Raw genomic sequence first — 18,323 nt, 5'->3', positions numbered from 1 at the left:
TAATTTCTAGAGAGGCTGAGGTCAACTTGCCTGCTAGGGGGTTACAATGGAGCTGGGCTAATTTGAACTCACCATAGTGATCCTTTAGAGATTTCCTCGAGAGTGCGGCACAAGCGAGCCCCGGATCACCCCAGAGTTCTCCCCCGCCCCAGGCTAACTGCCATGTGTTGGACATACGCTAACCATGGTAGTTTGCCCGCCCCCGTAGGTTCATCACCTCTTTTAGTTCTTCCCTGTATACTGCAAGTTCTGGAGTGACCCATAGGCGCCGCCAGTATAAAAGGGGTCTGAGATTGGATTCGTCAGCGATTGCCCTTACTCCCAGATCTAGTTGGAGCGGGGTAAGAGAGGTGCTCCGCAGCAGGTTAAACAGCTGCCTAAGAAAGTTGATTTCTATCTGGGTGAGAGTCTCAGAGTTACGTTGGCCCCATAGTTCAGCACCATATAACGCCCCCCCCCCCGGCTTGAACCTTATATATTTCAATAGCAGGGCTCACCGGTTTGTGGCTGGACTTACGAAAATCCTTCATTAGGCCGCCTGACGATTGTGCCAATTTCAGGGTTGATTTTTTAATTTGTGCCCCCAATCCATAGACTCTGTGATAGTGATGCAGAGATAATAGAAAGAGGGTACTCTATCGAGGGGTTTACCGTTTAAAGATGGATTTACTCGAGAACTTTTATTGGTGTTAAAAGCTATAAATCTGGTTTTCTATAGATTCATTTCTAGTCCTCTTTCGCTACAGAACACTTCAAATCTGTTAAGAAGCCTCTGGATCCCCATAGGTGATTTGGATAATAATAAAGTATCATCGGCAAACATCATTGCCGGAAATTTGCGAGAAGCCAACTTAGGGGCATCAAGGTCTTTCTCTGCCAGAAAAAAGTCTACTAAACCATTTATGTAGAGGCTAAAAAGGGTGGGGGCAAGCACGCAGCCCTGTCGGACGCCAAGTTTTATTGGGATGGGGGCTGTTAAAATTCCCGCCTTACCGAACCTGATTTGGGCATAATTATCCTGTTTATTATCTATGACCTGGGATAGGTACGCTGGAACCCCCATCTCATGGAGAACTGTCCACAACTTTTCTCTAGGGACCAAATCAAACGCTGACCTCAGGTCTACAAATATTAGATAGAGGCTGCCACCCTCCAAACACACAGTCTTCCAGTGTAATATCTCTAAACCATGCCTGTAGGGGGTGAGTATCTTCTGCTCCTCCATCCAGCTTTGCAGACAAAGCAGCAGCACACGCACAAAGATTTTTTGCTTGATGTCTATTAGGCTAATCGGCCTATAGTTGGTTGGCAAAAGTGGTGAGCCCTTTTTGTAAATGGGGATTATTTCTGCTCCAGCCCAACTAGCAGGGATCTTCATGCCTTGGAGTATAGCATTGAATAGCACCCAGAGGTATGGTGCCCATATAGTCGGTTCATTACGAAATAGATCTTGTGTACTCCAGGGGCTTTACCTGCAGCTATTTTAGAGAGAGCACCACTAATCTCATTAAGAGTTATGCTGGGAAATTCGCTGTCATAATCGTTGGTATGCTTCGTTGCGGTCTGATGGTCGGACCCCACAGAGCATCCCTTGGTGGTCTCATCTTCTGGTGTCTCTCCCCTTGAATAAAGGGACTCAAAATACTCCAGCCAGACATCAGCCTCCAGATTCGGCTCTATCGGCGGTTTGGTGCCAGAACTACCTGCATTAACAGCTTTCTAAAATGTCCTCATATCCCTAGAACCCAGAGAACTACGCAGAGTATCCCACTTATCTCTTTCCCAACCCTTTTTTGCCTCGGAAACTGCGGCCTTATAGGCCGTTCTTGCTGATTTAATTAAGAAGCGGTCATTGGCCTTGATGGACAATACCAGAGCTGTTTTGGCTTTATGGCAATGTTCATTATACCATGGATGGGGGGGCTTCTGATTTGGCCTGATAGTCTTTGTAAGATAAAATAAGTCTAAAGTGACTTGTCCCAATTTGCCGTGGTTCATGGTGACCATCTGAGGATCGATTCTGTCCCCGTTGGGGGATATTGAATTAGTTGCGGTCAGAAGCACCGGAATAACGGCTTCATATAGGGTGCTAAGTCTGTCTTGGGACTGACTAAAATCTGACCGTCGCACTCTTCTCCTGCAGTTTGAAAGTATCAACCTGTCATCAGTGGGGACATATGTACTTGAGGCGCTCCCGGGCTTAAACTCATTGAGTTCTACTACTAGGGCATATGGTCACTATCAAACCTTGGTATGACATTAAAGTCGATTAACCTGTACCAGGATTTAGAGTCAATTACAATGTAAACTAATAGGGAACCTTGGTCATTTCTATAGAAGGTGTAATTGCTGGATGTATCAGACATTTTTCTACCATTACAAGCTCTTAATGAGTGTTTCAAAGCCAGACAGTTCATCTGCATAACCAGGGGGACCATTTTTTAACCAGTGGGCACCTGGTTTCCGGAATAGCCCAATGTTTATCCTCGTCATACAGGCTATCATGGGACATTCCTTCCAGTGGCTCAAACTGGCAAGTAAAGTCCCCTCCTATGATCAGCATGTGATCATCAGCGATGGTGTTTAGGAAGGTCATTAGATCTTACAGTGTTTTTGACTCCTTACCCTGGATGGTTGGTCTGGAATACACGTTTATAAGGGTTATTGAGGTCTTAGGTGGGAAATGCAGAATGACACACAAAATATCAGTAGTTGCTGAGTCAATCTGCTTAGCTGTGCAGCCTAGGTGAACTCCCACCCAAGTACTAAGCCCTCCCGATGGTCTACCTTCTCCCCTTGATGTAGCAGGGATATTAAAAGTGGCAAAGCCCGTCTTACACATGTCCCCTCTAGACCATGTCTCCTGAAACACGCAGATCTCATGTTGGTCAATGAAAAGGCACCAGTTAGGGTCATCTATCTTGCTATTCAGACCCGCTATGTTCCACGATAAGACCCGTGTCCTTGGGCAATTGGATTTATTAGCCACTGCAGGAGTACTTGCTGGAGCCTGGCTTGGTCCAGTGTGTTCCTCCAGAGTGAGCCCTCTGGTTAGCGGTGGTTTTTTATTATCAGTCAGCACCATGTTACAGCCGTCGTGTTTGGAACCTGGGGGGGCGCTCATGCTCCCACAAGCTTCACCTTCCACGGCGTGCAGGGTCCTGTATCAATAATCCTGGCCCTGATTGTCTTTAGAGGGGGTCATAGTTGGCTTTGATATTGCGGGCCTGGTCCTCAAGTCAATCTACTCCTTCTAGGCTGCTGTACCTGTTTGATGTGGTGATATTAAAAATAGGTTGTCTTGACCAGTACTGGTCCGGAAGAGCCAACTCGCAATTGTTGGCATCTTCTCTCCAGCCCCGCCCTTGGAGCCTTAGGCACGGTGAACCCTATTAGGGGGATAAAAGTAGCCCAATGGGAGGACTTGGATGGTACCTGATTCTCTCCTGTCCTCTCTAGTTAAAATTGCTTGGGCCATCAGAGGATTTCTAAAATTAATCACTATGCAATCTCCATGCCAGTCCTTGGGTCGCCTGCCTATCCAACCCACCCTGCGTGTGGTTAAAATCTCATCCACATGGTCGTACCTGAAGTGCCTGTGTACGCATTTATTCTTAAGTTCCTAATGTCATTCGTGTTGTTCCTTTCTGAGTTCGGGTATGCCTCCAAGGATTAAAACATACAGAGTTAATGCGGGTGGTTGGTTAATGACTGGGGGAGAGGGGTTGTCTTTTGGGGTTTCTATATGTGAAAAGGCATCCGCCCCTATTTGCTGTTTATTGGCCTGCCATTGTAATCTGGGTTGCTGGGATAAGGGTGAGCGTCTGCTTTGATTAGTCTTGGCAGTGGGTGGCCTTATATTTCTAGTAGAAACCACTAACTGCTGTCTCTCTTTATGAACTACTTGTGACGGGGTGCTCAGTGAATTTGGGGTCTAGTGTGGCCACTGGATTGGTTGCAGAGGTTTGGCCCTGTATTCTAACTTTGGGACCTGCTTTACTGAATGTTGCCCCCCTAATACTCGACCAGTCATTAAAAAGTACAGTCAACCTATCCACCCTTTCTAAAAGTGATTTAAGTTCATCCTTGACTATATCCCTCATTTGGATCTGCAAGTCCACCACTAACTTGGTAACCCACACTGGCTGTTTGCTTGTTGTTTCAGTGCTATTAGCTGAATTGGCGGACCCAGACTTCCCATTGTCAGATGTTTCTCCTGTGGGCTTCTTTCTTCTTGCTACCAATTTGGCTTTTGATTCATGTTTCCCAGGTTACCTCAATGAGCAACCTTAAATGTAACTAGTCTTGTGAAATATGAAGTAATATTAATATCAGCTATCATGTAAAGTAGGTGACGTGAAAATTAACATAGTCCCACACGCTATAACAAATCAAACAAATAACAAATCATGTAAAGTAGGAGACACGGAGAGTCACATAGTCAAGCAGACTATAACAAATCAAATATCAAGCAGGAACACATCCCTTAATAAAACTTGAAGAAAGTACATTAATTCAAGAACATACAGCAAAAGTAGGTGACATGTAGAGTCACATAGTCTAAAGAGACTATCATAGAATAAACTTAAATTATAATGACCTATCCACGCACAAATATCTGTGCAGAAGTTGGAAAGTGCAAAACATTAAGAAAGTAATAAAGTAGAGTAAGTATTAAAGGAGATAAGCAACAGTAGTAAGGCATTGTACAGCATAACAAGCATCAAACATTAGCAGAACAGTTTTTAAAAAGGTGATGATCCACTCCGGCAGAACAGTTTTAAAAAGGTGATGATCCACTACGGTGAGCGACTCCTCACTTGAAATTCCTCTGAACTGCAGGAACCAATGAAAATACGTTGGACCCTCCTGTCTGTCCCGCAGTCCACACCAACATTTTCAATACATATGGAGGTGGGCCTGGACTTCGTCACTGATGGGCTGAACATGGCACCCCTGATCTTTTGGTTGAAGACCTGGCTCAATGAGGAGCTGCCTCTTACCCATAAGATCATGGCTGACGTCATGTCTTTGGACCACTCTAAAAGGGTGCCATGGCTGGCCTATTTGATGAAGGAGTTCTCAGATCTGGGACGACCAGAACTTTTTACATCCCCCCGGGACATCAAAAACAAGATATAGATCTGATCAAGAAGCAATTTATGGGTAGGGTAAGAGCATCCCGTGAGGAAAAGGAACTTGAGAAACCGGCAGTGAGGAGGCATTATCTGCTTGTAAATTCATTTGCACTAGCACCTTACCTTGGCTTGGTCACAATCCCATTCCACAGATTCCTCCTAACTAAGTTTAGGTTTAATTTGTTACATTTTTATTTGGGCAATTTTAAAACGTGGGAAAAACCTGATTTAGCCCCCCCCCCCCCCCCCCCCTGTTGTTGGGATCACTTTTCTGTTCAAGATACCATGCATTTTGTTATGTTTTGTGGGCTTTATTTAGAGCCCAGGAAAAAATATCTGTTGCCTGTTTTGAAGGAGGCTGGTTTCACGCAAGTGAGGCCAGCTCTGCTATACTTACAATCTTTGAACAGCATACGCATTACATTTTGTATGGCCAATTTTTTGGTGGCAGCAGTTAGAACTAAAAAAACGCATCAGAATAACTGGTCTTTTTAACACTGTGTTTAATCATTGTACTTAAATTTTGCTTAATACAAAATGAATTTAATTAGTCTTTTTATAAATCCCATGTATTCTCTGACTTGTATGATATTGTAAATAGTTTTAACATCGTATGAAATGTTTTTATCTCTTTGTATGATTTTTAACTAAATCGAATAAAGATATTTTTGACTGACTGACGTTGAAATTCGATGTAGATACGAAGACTAATAAAGTCAGGTGAAAGACGCAGTTCGAGATTGAAAACAAAGAAGTTAGCAAAGCAAAGTACATACTGCTGCATTTGATGACAAAGAATACTTGCTGTTGCTGTGAAAAGTCCAAGGTTCTCCCGTGGAAAAAAGTGACATCTGTAGAGTTTCAACAAGGAAGGTTTGTTTGAGAAAAACGTGGTTGCCAGGACACACGTAATAAAACAAGAAGAGGCATATATACAGATGTGAAAATGCCAAACTTAAAATGGTGGCACGTTTTTTTACGTGGTGCGGGGTGGCTCTCGTGCGCCTATGCACCAAAAACGTCCCAGGATAAGCAGCAGGCAGGAGAATGTCAGAGAACATCATAGAAAGCATCACGGAGCTCCGAGGCTGACAGGTAAGGGTTCGCGCTTGAAGAGCCTGTGCCAGCATAAAGAGGGACGGCAGTTAAATTGAAATTGTAAAGGCTGTATCCAAGTCCCGAGCCAAGAAATAGAAATAAATAAAAATGCCAATAACCTTTCATTACAAGCAGCCAAAATGTCACCGTATTTAAAACAGAACAGCACTTCTAAAAATGTCTGTGGAATATGTGCTCCTCCTCTGCAATATTAGCTTTCCCTTCACGCTTTGCTGAAAGTTTATTTTAAAAATGAAGACATGGTTTGAAATATTTGGAAGAGCACTGAAGCATGAACAAGGGCAGTGTTTATCGTAAATCATATAAACGAGTTCATAAGGCTTGGTTACATGCGCTGTGGCAGACGTGCTTATAGTAGAGGATTATTTTCATGCTTGACTGCACGTTCTGCCAGATAACTAAATCGCACGCAGCTCGCTCCTCCAAATAAGGAAAAGTAAATCAGAGTAACAGAAAAATTTCAAGCTAAAAGGCAGGCAGGTAGCAGGAAACAGGGCGGTAGCAGTATAACAGCAGGCAGTGAAATGAAATGCAGCAGGGACTGGCACGTTTTTGAAGTGGGCGACCGGTGAAGTGGTCACTGGTGGGGCTCTTAGGGGTGCCAGTATGCTTAAAGAGCGAAGTTGCTGAATAGTTAAAGAGAAGATTACCTTAAGGTTACTTCAGGTTTCAAGTCTTTCAAGAGTTCCTCGGGTGCACATGTAGATTCAAGACCAGATCGTCGCCAAAAGTTATGATGTAAATAATTCCATTAGATGCCAAGGTGTAGAAAACATGAGGATGATTTATTGATGAAGATATAGATGGTAATAATCAAGTAAATCAATCAGTGAGCTGTAGATCTTAGTGCGAGCCCCACCAGGAGCAGCTCCCTTGCTGCTCAGCCCATACTTCCAACTGACATTCATCTCACCAGGCATCCCAAACATTCCAAACATCACATGCACCAGCATTCCACAACACATCCACTCACAACACATGCATTCTGGCTGAGCAGCAAGGCAGGGAAATGGGAAGGATGTATGGCACTGAATACAAGATACCACATGTATCTGCCCTAGTTTGGTCAGGGATGACAACTTCGACAGTTGGTGTTTGGTCACAAGGGGAGTCGATTAGCGAGACCCCTGTGATTTGTGAGGTGTTAGGGTCAGTCATTGGGATTTTAAGGTTTGGGGTCAGGGATAGTCGTCTCTCTGTCCTCTCAATTTCGGTGGCCACAGCTCCTAAGGCCTTTTCCAACATCCTGTCAATGGAGGTTGGTTTGGTATTGTTTTTAGGCATGGGTGGGGCCTGTTTCTTTTCAGTGCAAACTCGTCTCCCCATTCGCAGTGTGTCTAGGTTGTTTAGTTTCGACACTGATATTTTTTAGGGGTTCAAAATTGAGGTTGGGGACTGATGTTTAAAAATAAAAAATGACCACTATAAGGCTCAGTGAGGACTAATGTACATAAAGGTAATGGATAGTGATGTCTATAACAGGGAACTCTGTCTAGGACCTACGCATTTGAGGCACTTGTTTCTGTAGACAGAGTATTTCTAAACATAGGTAGGGAGCCAATGATGAAATTAAAGTCCATACATAACTGAATTGGAAAGGCGCTAAAGCATATGCACTCCAAAGCTATTCAATGTTTCCAACAAGAAGGAAAGTAGCAAATGGCTTTGAGCCGCGATGGCCGTTCACCTCACGGCGTCTCAGAGTGAACCCAGTCATTCCCGTCACGGCGCTGCACCAAGTAAGAAAGCCATTCCCCTCACGGCAACTGGGAAACACAAAGAAATGCAGGTGTTGCATGTTCCGCGCTGCGGGGTCAGCTTGTGGGTTATGTAACTCCTCCGGGCGCAAACTGGCACGTCAGGAGTGCGCCGCCAGTCACAGGGGGATGCTGGGAGTCGTGGTCTTTGTCCCGCGATGGCCGTTCACCTCACGGCGTCTCAGAGTGAACCCAGCCGTACCAGTCACGGCGCTGCACCAAGTAAGCAAGCCCTTCCCCTCACGGCAACTGGGAAACACAAAGAAATGCAGGTGTTGCGCGTCCCCAATGCAGGTTTTGCGCATCTTTTTTTATTAATTCTGATTACTTTATATTCAATCACTTTTTAGCACATGGTTTGCAATTTATCCTATGACTGTATTTATTTTGCGAAGTTTGCACTTTAGATCTGACAAGGATGGTTTTGGCATTCGCCCACTTGGGCTATATTCTTTCTGTTTTGTTTACGTAACAAAACAATCCATGGTCGCATTCTGGGTCCCATCTCAACAACTCATATGAATTTTAAATGATGTAGATAGCTTACGGGAAACAAAGTTTTACATTGTTTTAACTGTTTCTGAGCATCTCTATATTTATCAATATGAGTATGCCACTGTTGGCTTAAGTGATCAGATATTTTAGAGCTGAACAGCATATTATTGAGTATTGAGTATCATATTTTAACATATATTTATTTATTTATATGTTTTTATATATATTTTTATTCAATGTGCTGCTATCTAGGTGATATTTATCACTGTGCTCTATTCATAATGTATTACACATTCATTGTATTATCTTTTCTGATAAGCCACGTAACATTTTATGTGAGGAAGTACTGTAGTATGCTTTCCATGTCTACTAGCCAAAACACTGCAGCTGATGCATATAAAATACTAAAATACATCATGTGTTTTTTACTTTAAATGAACACTCCGCCTTTTCAACTGTGTCATGTGATCAAGGCCCCACGCGGGCTGAAACGCGTCATGGCGGTGGTGGTGTTGGGCACTAAATAAAGAAAATCGCACCATCAACTGGGTTCACTACATCTGTTGTTTACAGTACCTGAAGACGTTTCTTTGCCTCATATATGTATAAGTATGCGGAAGTAAACAGGGTGCCGAGGGGACTACGAATTTTAACATCACCCACCTATGAAAATCCAAACCCTGATTTGATGCGTGAATGGGCGGAAAATAATTTGGAGGCATTGAGGCGCTCAGTATTGATTCTTAATAAATATGCTGAAATAGATCGAGCAAAATTACTAGAGGAGATAGCTGTCATGAATGAGGAACGTGATACATTGGGCAAATCCGAGGAAAAAACAAAGCTCTTAAAAGAAATGTCTATTCGTCTAAAAAAAGAAGAGGAAAAAATAATTGCGCGGAAAACGTACAAGTTCGCAAGAGACAGACAGGACTATCTTCTGGAGCAAATTTTCACTTTCTCGAGAAAATACGATGTAGTGAGAAAACCGGCTGTTGGTATACAATAAAAAGCACAAGGAAAAAGGAATTACAAACGAGCACAAGTAAATGCTGGGGACACTACAGCATCCGATTTCAGTTCAGAACCAGGGAGTGAAAATGAGGAGGAAATGCGAAACAACGATACCACAGGCAAGAAACCATCTCCGGGCGAAGAAATTATTTTTTTATGCGAGGAACGCCTCCGTTCCCTAAGACCAGGGACAAGAAAAAATTACAAAGAAAATGGAAAAATTACACCCGCAGAAGAAGGAGGGGGGCAAGGGCAAGGGCGAGGTCAAAATCAAGGCAACACGAACCAACAGAAGAGAAGGGGCAGGGGTCAATGGCACAAAAAATGAGTGACTGCACCGATCAAACAATAGTTAATTTAACATCTATGACATTAACTAATAGGGAGGAGAATGTCCTACGATTGGATTTATCTTATGCTCCTAAAACCAACATGAACTATGCAGCTACACGAGTAGACATTTATAAAGCAACTCGTAAACTGAAATTAAAAAAGTTTCATAAAATGCGCCAGGACAGTAAAATTGAGACCACCTGTGATGCAGAACAAAATTTCTCCTTAACTCAGGAACTTGATACTTTATGGAGTAATGAAGGCTATGATTCTCTCAGCAATAATGCAAGCGAAAGTAGCAGACCAACAACAGTGCCCTCAATAACATCATCCATATCAATGCCACTTACTCCTTTTAAACCCCCATCAACGTTCTGCCCTATCATGCCTCGTGATGCAATTGACGTGTTTCAAGAAAATTTAGTGAGCGACCTCAAGGATCTGCATGGCAAAATCAGCAAAACAAAGTACAAATATGATCAAACAACTATGGATTTTGAATCAGTGGTGAAAAGAATCAAGCAAGATAACAAAATAATTGTCCGCCCCAGTGACAAAGGGGGTAACATTGTGCTCCTTACTAGAGCAGACTATGACAAGGAGGCATATCGGCAACTCAACAACAGGGACCATTATGAAAGACTCAAGGGGGATGAAATTAGGAAGATGCAAGATGAATTTTATCTTTCCCTGCTAAAATGAAAATCACAAGAACTACTTAGCAAGTCCGAATATGAATATCTCAAAACGGACCATCCAGTGATACCCTCCCTATATTTCATCCCTAAGGTCCATAAGGACAGGAACAATCCCCCTGGCAGACCCATCATCTCAGCCAGGGGGAGTCTATTGGAACGAACATCAATCTATATAGACTATTTCCTCCAGACTTATGTTCAAGGATTAAAATCCTATGTCAAGGATACGGGGGACTTCCTGTCAAAAATCAGCAACATACAGGTACGAGAGGGTGATTGGCTAATTGCCCTTGATGTGACATCCCTCTACACGAGTATCCGCCACTCTGATGGTGTGGCAGCTGTTGAGTATTACTTGGGGAGGAGGGATGAGAAATTTCATGTACATTATGCAATGCTGATCTCTATGTTGAAGTTTTGCCTCACTCATAACATCTTTATGTATAACAGTCTAATTTACAGACAACTGCAGGGTGTGGCTATGGGGGCCAGTTTTTCTCCAAGCTTCGCGTGCCTTCACATGGGAGCTTGGGAAGAACTGGCCCTCCAGGCTCGTTTCCAACTTGAAGTGGCGAACCATGTCATTTGTTGGCACAGGTTCATAGATGACTTGTTTGTAGTGTGGAGAGGGGAAAAGGAGGAGGCAATGAAATTCATCGAATGTTTAAATGACAATGAATTCAATATCCACTTTACTGCTGAAATAAGTCAACAGCAAGTACCCTTTCTAGACACTATGGTATACATACGAGACAATGCTTTGGAAACGAAACTATACCGCAAAAGTACTGCAGGCAATACTACACTGTATGCAGGGAGCACAGACCCAAACCACCTCATTATGAGCATCCCGTATGGGGAGATGCTGCGTTTACGCAGACTGTGTAGCAACGAGGAGGATCTAAAGATAGCCCAAGAGGCAAGCGCAATAAGATTCAGGGCAAGGGGCTACAGCCAGAAAACCATTCAAGAGGCAATCAATAAAACCAAGAAACTTGATCGCCAATCACTACTGAATAAAAGTAACTTATCCACTGATACCATCACTGAGAAAACCTCTACGGACAACATCCCTGCTGTAGGAGGTGATGCCTTCAGGATTATAATTGGTTATAGCTCCAACCATAAAGAGGTTAGAAAAATCATCAATAAAAGCTGGCCCATAGTGTTGCAAGACCCTATAATAGGACACAATCTTCCGAAACGGGCAAACATCACTTTCAGCAGGGCTCCCAATATGCGAGACAGACTAGTGGACACTGGACCTGAGGTCATTGCCAAAACAGTATGGTTCCAAAATAAGGGAGGATTCCATAAATGTAGATCGTGCAAAGCATGCACACATGGAATCAATCGTACCAGTTATCGTGATGGGTTCTGTAACAAGGAACATAAGATCACGAAAACCCTCACATGTAAAACGGATTTTGCCGTATATATTTTGGAGTGTACATGCCCACTACAGTATGTGGGCAGCACAAAGTTACCTGTACACAGACGTATACTCCAACATTTACGTGCTATATCAACCCAGGATAATACTTATCCAGTTGCACGGCATTTTAAGACCCACCACAACAGTGACAATAAAGATCTCAAATACTTTGTGGTAGATTCTGTGTTGGCCAGCAGAAGGGGTGGGAACCGAGAGGCAAAATTGAGAAAACTCGAGACAAGATATATATTGCAACTAAACAGTAAACATCCAGGAGGTCTTAATGTGACAGAAGACATATACACCTGTTTACATTAAATTAAATCACAGTGTCTCTGAAACAAATAATCATAGAGAGTAGCCTTGGCTTTGAGTGTATAGGATGTATATGATGTATATGATGTCTCATGGTAGAAGCTGGTATTCTTTGTAGATCTAATGAATACTCCTCTTGTTGTTTTATTCAACAGCTCCTGTTGTGGACACCCTAAAATGTTTCCATCATTGAGGTTTAGCCTCTAGTATGTGTGGAGGACTTATCCGTATTATATGATTTTTCATTCGCCTACAGTCAGCTATACAATATGGATTAAACATGTAAGGCAATTGTTTCTGCATGGGCGTAGCACGATTTAAGTTTGTAAAATTGTCTACACAAAACCACCCATATAGAACTTTTGTATTAACGCACCAACATTATGAGGTCTTTTTGTATGATGTTTAGTTGACATATCCTGCATTGATCATGTGTCCTCCGCCAGTGACAAGTATTGATAAACATGTATTTAACTGGGCTCAGTTAAATAGGTTAGTGTAACGATAGGGTCTATAAATTTCTTCAGCAGTTCTGAATTTAAATAGGGAGAAATGGAATGAATAAAAATCTCTGAGAAAAAGACTACATAAAAATTATAAATAAAAATAAGAATTATTTTTGAGCACAAGTCACTTTTGGTAATAGATGTGGATAGAATGATTAGTATTAAGTCAAATTTATCTATTTTTGTAAGGTGGTTAGAGATAATAAAGCAATATCACTAGTGGATGTTAATATTAAACAACACGAGAATGTATTAGGGTTGGACACAGGACAGACATTATAAACTTAATAGATGCACTGTATTTACATAGTCATAGGGACCAATTATTCTGGTCCTGTTATCAATTTATGAATATGTTGCAAATGAGGTATTTTAATATAAGTGCTTTAGCTTGATAATTTATAATTAGATGCACTTAACAAAAATATCCCTTTGACATTATAGTTTGTAGTGTTTATATGAGTGCATCTTTACAGGCATGTATAGTATGTATATATTTTATAGGTATTATGTTTTTATATATATATATATCAACACAATAACACATTTCATTTAAGTGTTATTCTGTTTTGCCACTGTATTTAACAGTTATTGTCCCCCTTTACAATATGTTGTTCATTCCCATTGGTGTGTTTTTTCATCCAATCAATATTGAGCACTTGCACTTTAAATAAGTTACTTTCACTCACTTTCGCTGTCATGTGAGCAAGGCACAGGGGTGCCGAAACGTCATGAAATCGACAGGCGAATAAAGATCTGAATGCCGAAAAACTTGGTCCGTGCTTGGTGTATCTGTGCCGGCTGTGATTGCTACGCGCGGTGTATACTTTGGTTTTGGATATATGGATATATATATATATATATATATATATATATATATATATATATATATATATATATATATATATATATATATATATATATATATATATACATATATATGTATATATTATATATCTACACATGTGTATATATATCTATACTACTATTATAAAGAGAGAACACAAACCTTTTGGCAAGGTAAACTCGGGAACCACAGCGCCAATCCACACACCCAATACATTGTTGTAATCCTCAGGGTGTGCAGATGGACATAGGCTATAGAAAAAAAAAAATACATTTAAAAATATAACTTTAAAAAAAAAGTAGTGCCCTGAAAGACGCTGACGGCCACGACGTAGCGCTGGCCGCAACATACGTGATGACGATGAGGAGCGGCGGTGAAGTGAGGAGCTCGGGGAGGAGCGGCAGCTCAGGTAAGGCTCTGGGACACAGGACCGGAGAGAGCCGGTGCGGGAGGTTGGCCCGGAACAACTACGGTAAGGCTCAGGGTCTGGGGGCAGCATTTTAGGCTTGCGTGCACTCCCGCCCCGGCCCCCGCTCGCCACGACATTGTCCGGGACACAGACAATGTCGTGGCGGGCGGGGGCCGGGGCGGGAGTGCACGCAAGCCTGAAATGCTGCCCCCAGCCCCCTTCTGCCCCGGGCAACGCTGGGGCGGGCTGCTATATATATATTCACTGAAAAAACCATAGGTTATAGACCATATATAGTTAGGGATTAGCATTTACAAAACCTTGAAAATTCACTGAAAAAACCATAGGTTATAGACCATATATAGTTAGGGATTAGCATTTACAAAACCTTAATTTACTCGCACAAAACCATAGAAATTCGCATATATAGTTAGTTGCACTAACTATATATCGCGCACCCGCAATCCACTGCTGATCATGTCACATATTGCATCATTCATGACATGATCAGTGACATCACTGATGACATCACTGATGACATCTCAAATGACATCACTGATGACATCTCAAATGACATCACTGATGACATCACTGATGACATCACAAATGACATCACTGATGACATCACTGATGACATCTCATTTGGCATTACTGATCCCATCACTGATGACATAATTCATGTGATAATACGGTGAACCTCTTCAGACTCTAATATAATCTTAGATACACTCAGAGTAAACAGACACTCACAGACTGTCACTCATCCATGGAGTTACTCACACACCTAGTCAGTCATGCAAAGAATCAATCACACTTCCATTTCCTCAACTATACAGTTATACAAACCTTACTTATTCAAACATATACTAACACATATTTACTCTGTTATACAATCCCTGATACAAGTTCACAATGATCCATACAGCCACTCACACATTCACTGGCTCTTATGCACAGTTATTTATATATGTCAACTCTCATATGTACTGTGTTTTACATATGTACTTACTTTGACATGTAGCACTGAGATATCCATTCACTCACTAATACACTAATGCACACAGTCAACCGCCCATACAGCTGTTTCCACATGCACTTTTGAACCCATACATCTAGTGAATCAACTGCTCACACATCTATGCACATAGTCACACACCTCACAGCCACCCACACACACACTCACTCTCCCATACAAATACTTGGGCAACCAATCAATAACCCATATACTTAATCATAAAGCTACTGATCAACACATGCAGCAGTTTACAGAACAACAGATATAATGATGCACAAATTAAGACAGTTTAGTCACTAACCCATGCACTCAGGGAGACACATTTAATCACTCACACAGTCAGTCATGCACCTACTAAATCCTTCATCCAGACACTTATACATCCACTCATTCTTCAATATGTAAGACATATTTTGACTTTTCAGAAACATACAGTCACTGGATGTTGTCATCAGTGATGTCATCAGTGATGTCATCAGTGATGTCACTGATCATGTCATGAATGATGTAATATGTGACATGATCAGCAGTGGATTGCGGGTGCGCGATATATAGTTAGTGCAACTAACTATATATGCGAATTTCTATGGTTTTGTGCGAGTAAATTAAGGTTTTGTAAATGCTAATCCCTAACTATATATGGTCTATAACCTATGGTTTTTTCAGTGAATTTTCAAGGTTTTGTAAATGCTAATCCCTAACTATATATGGTCTATAACCTATGGTTTTTTCAGTGAATTTCAATGTTTTTTTAATAGCAAATATCAAAAGCTGTCAAATGTCAAGTACGTGATAGGTCAAAACATTTTCGTGTTTTTGCACGCTGATGTGCTTTGAACGCTGCCCCCCCCCCCTCTTTTCTCTTAGGAGTACTCTCTCTTTGCAGATAGTGAAGGGTAGTTAACGCAGGCCTTTGCCCCCGTTGTAATCCGTCGTGCCTGCTTCTCTCTCCATTTGATTGATTGTTATCCAAGCATTTACTGTTTTAGAATTGGTTCTCTTTGGTTCATTCTCTATTTACAAACAAGCACAGAGTCGCAATACTCTGTTTAGTCTTTGCAGATAGTGAAAAATCGTTTAAAAAAACAAAAGGAATCGTGCAAAATCAGTAGGCCACTAATGGGATCTCTTTTTGACCTCGCTAAAATAGAAACATTAACAACAACCCCTCATGAGAAATACGAAACTAGTGAGATGAACTGAGCTCCACACCATGATGGCTGCAAGACAGCTCGGCTCCGCCACCCACCCTACCCAAAATAACGACAAACCCTATGCAAATATTATAAATATATACAACACACCAGCAAAGTAACAGGGTAAAACATTTTATTAAATAACTATTTACATAACTATTTTATACTTTTTGTTGCCTGATCCGGCTAGCTCAATCGATCGAGCATGAGACTCATGCACTCTGATCTCCTTGGCCTCAGTCAAGCATCAATAGTAAGATTTTCATACATGAGTGTACGTTCATGGTTTTGGTCCCTGAGTTGCTTCGATGTCACTGCCTTGCACAAATGGCATAAGTCCTGGATGTTGGGTGCCATAGTTCAGAGTTCTGAGCAGCGCTTGTGACACATAATTGTAAAAAACTTTGAATCTTCCGCTTCAGGCTCGGTCCCACACACCCTCACAGTGAGAATCCCCTCCCCAATCACAATACAGGATGGTTATCAGATAGTAGGAACGCGTGTGCTGTGACGGATCTCACGAGGTGGGGGCCTTGATCTACTGTAACTCCTTTGAACAGGGGTGATTCTTTAAAGTTGGGGCCATAAACTACATCCGCACGGCTAGGTGATAGCCTAGGACCGGCCTGGACAATTAGACACAGAGGAAGAGGAGTGTCAGAGGGTGCGGTAGTGAATAGGGTGAAAGGGAGGTGTCGGGCGGGTACAGGGTGTGATTCTCAGGGAAGAACAGCGCAGATGGGGGGAGGTTTATGGCCCATGCATGAGAGAGAGAGCGGGGGTGACCAGTGCGTGGGGGAGATGCTTGCGAGGGTGGGGAGCCATGCTGAGGATCGGCGACGTGCAGAGAGTGGGTCTGGTCAAGGCATCTAAAATGGCTGCCGTGCACAACAAAATTGTGGCATTGGAAAAAAGGCAAGATGGCGCAGACAATGTTTATCAATACGGATTAATTTATAACAATTATTTTTAACAAAATATTTACTCGCAGTGACAAAATGGCGGTCAACACTTCCTGATTTCCTTCGAATCGAACGTTAACAGACGTCACGCAGCAAAAAAAAAAAAAAAACCCTCACACGCAGCCGCTGAAAGACATGTATCAACATATATGAGCCTCCTCAGCCACCCTCAGAAAACATAAAGGGTCAGGATACGTCTCCCGTACCCCCTTATACCCTGTAATTTAATTAAAACGAAATACAAAATGGCGAATTCCCATTTCGCTACCTGTTCGCGAACCGGGAAGCGCTTCTACCGTGAAAAATCTATTTTTTCTTTCCCCACGGGACCCTTTATTAACCCCAACATCATTCCTAGTGGGTCAAGAGGGGTCTACCTTGGCCCCTTTCATTAAATTCCCCCTTCGTTTTTCTCCTCCTCTTTTCTCTCGATCCTACCGAGAGACAAGATGGCGGCCGCTCCGGACTGTTTAGAATGTTGACAGACACCGGAGAGCCAATCAACTTCGCTTCGCAAAGCTCCGTTACGCGACAAGTTCGCGAACCGGAGCGCTACCCGGGACGCTGTCACAGATATATCTGTTTTTTAAAACGTTAATTTCTCAAAATCCACTGGAGCACATATATTGAGACCCAGCAAAGGCACATCGGGCTAACAGTCCCTACAATTTTGCCAAGTTTCGTGCAAATCCATTCAGCCGTTCGAGCTAAAAGTGAGGCTAAACGCCCTATGGAAAACTCAATGTTAAAAATGCGTTTTGGGACCCCCCTTTTTTCTCGGCCCCCCCTTGACGAAACCCCCCCAAATTTTCAGGGGCTGCTCAGAAACAAAATGTGCCATTTCCCTGAAAATTTCAGCTGATGCCGTCCACAAACGCCAAAGTTATTAGACATAGAATTTTCAAAAGTCCCATAGAGAAAAAATCCTAACTATATATACCTACTGGCGACCGCCAGTAGGTAATATATATATTTATATATATATATATATATATATATATATATATATATATATATATATATATATATATATATATATAAATATATATAAATATATAAGGTACGTGGCGCTCCCGTAGATGTA

The sequence above is a fragment of the Lissotriton vulgaris genome, chromosome 10 (assembly GCF_964263255.1).
Source record: "Lissotriton vulgaris chromosome 10, aLisVul1.2, whole genome shotgun sequence".
NCBI classification, from domain to species: domain Eukaryota; kingdom Metazoa; phylum Chordata; class Amphibia; order Caudata; family Salamandridae; genus Lissotriton; species Lissotriton vulgaris.
Note: the sequence above shows the minus strand (reverse complement) of the source record.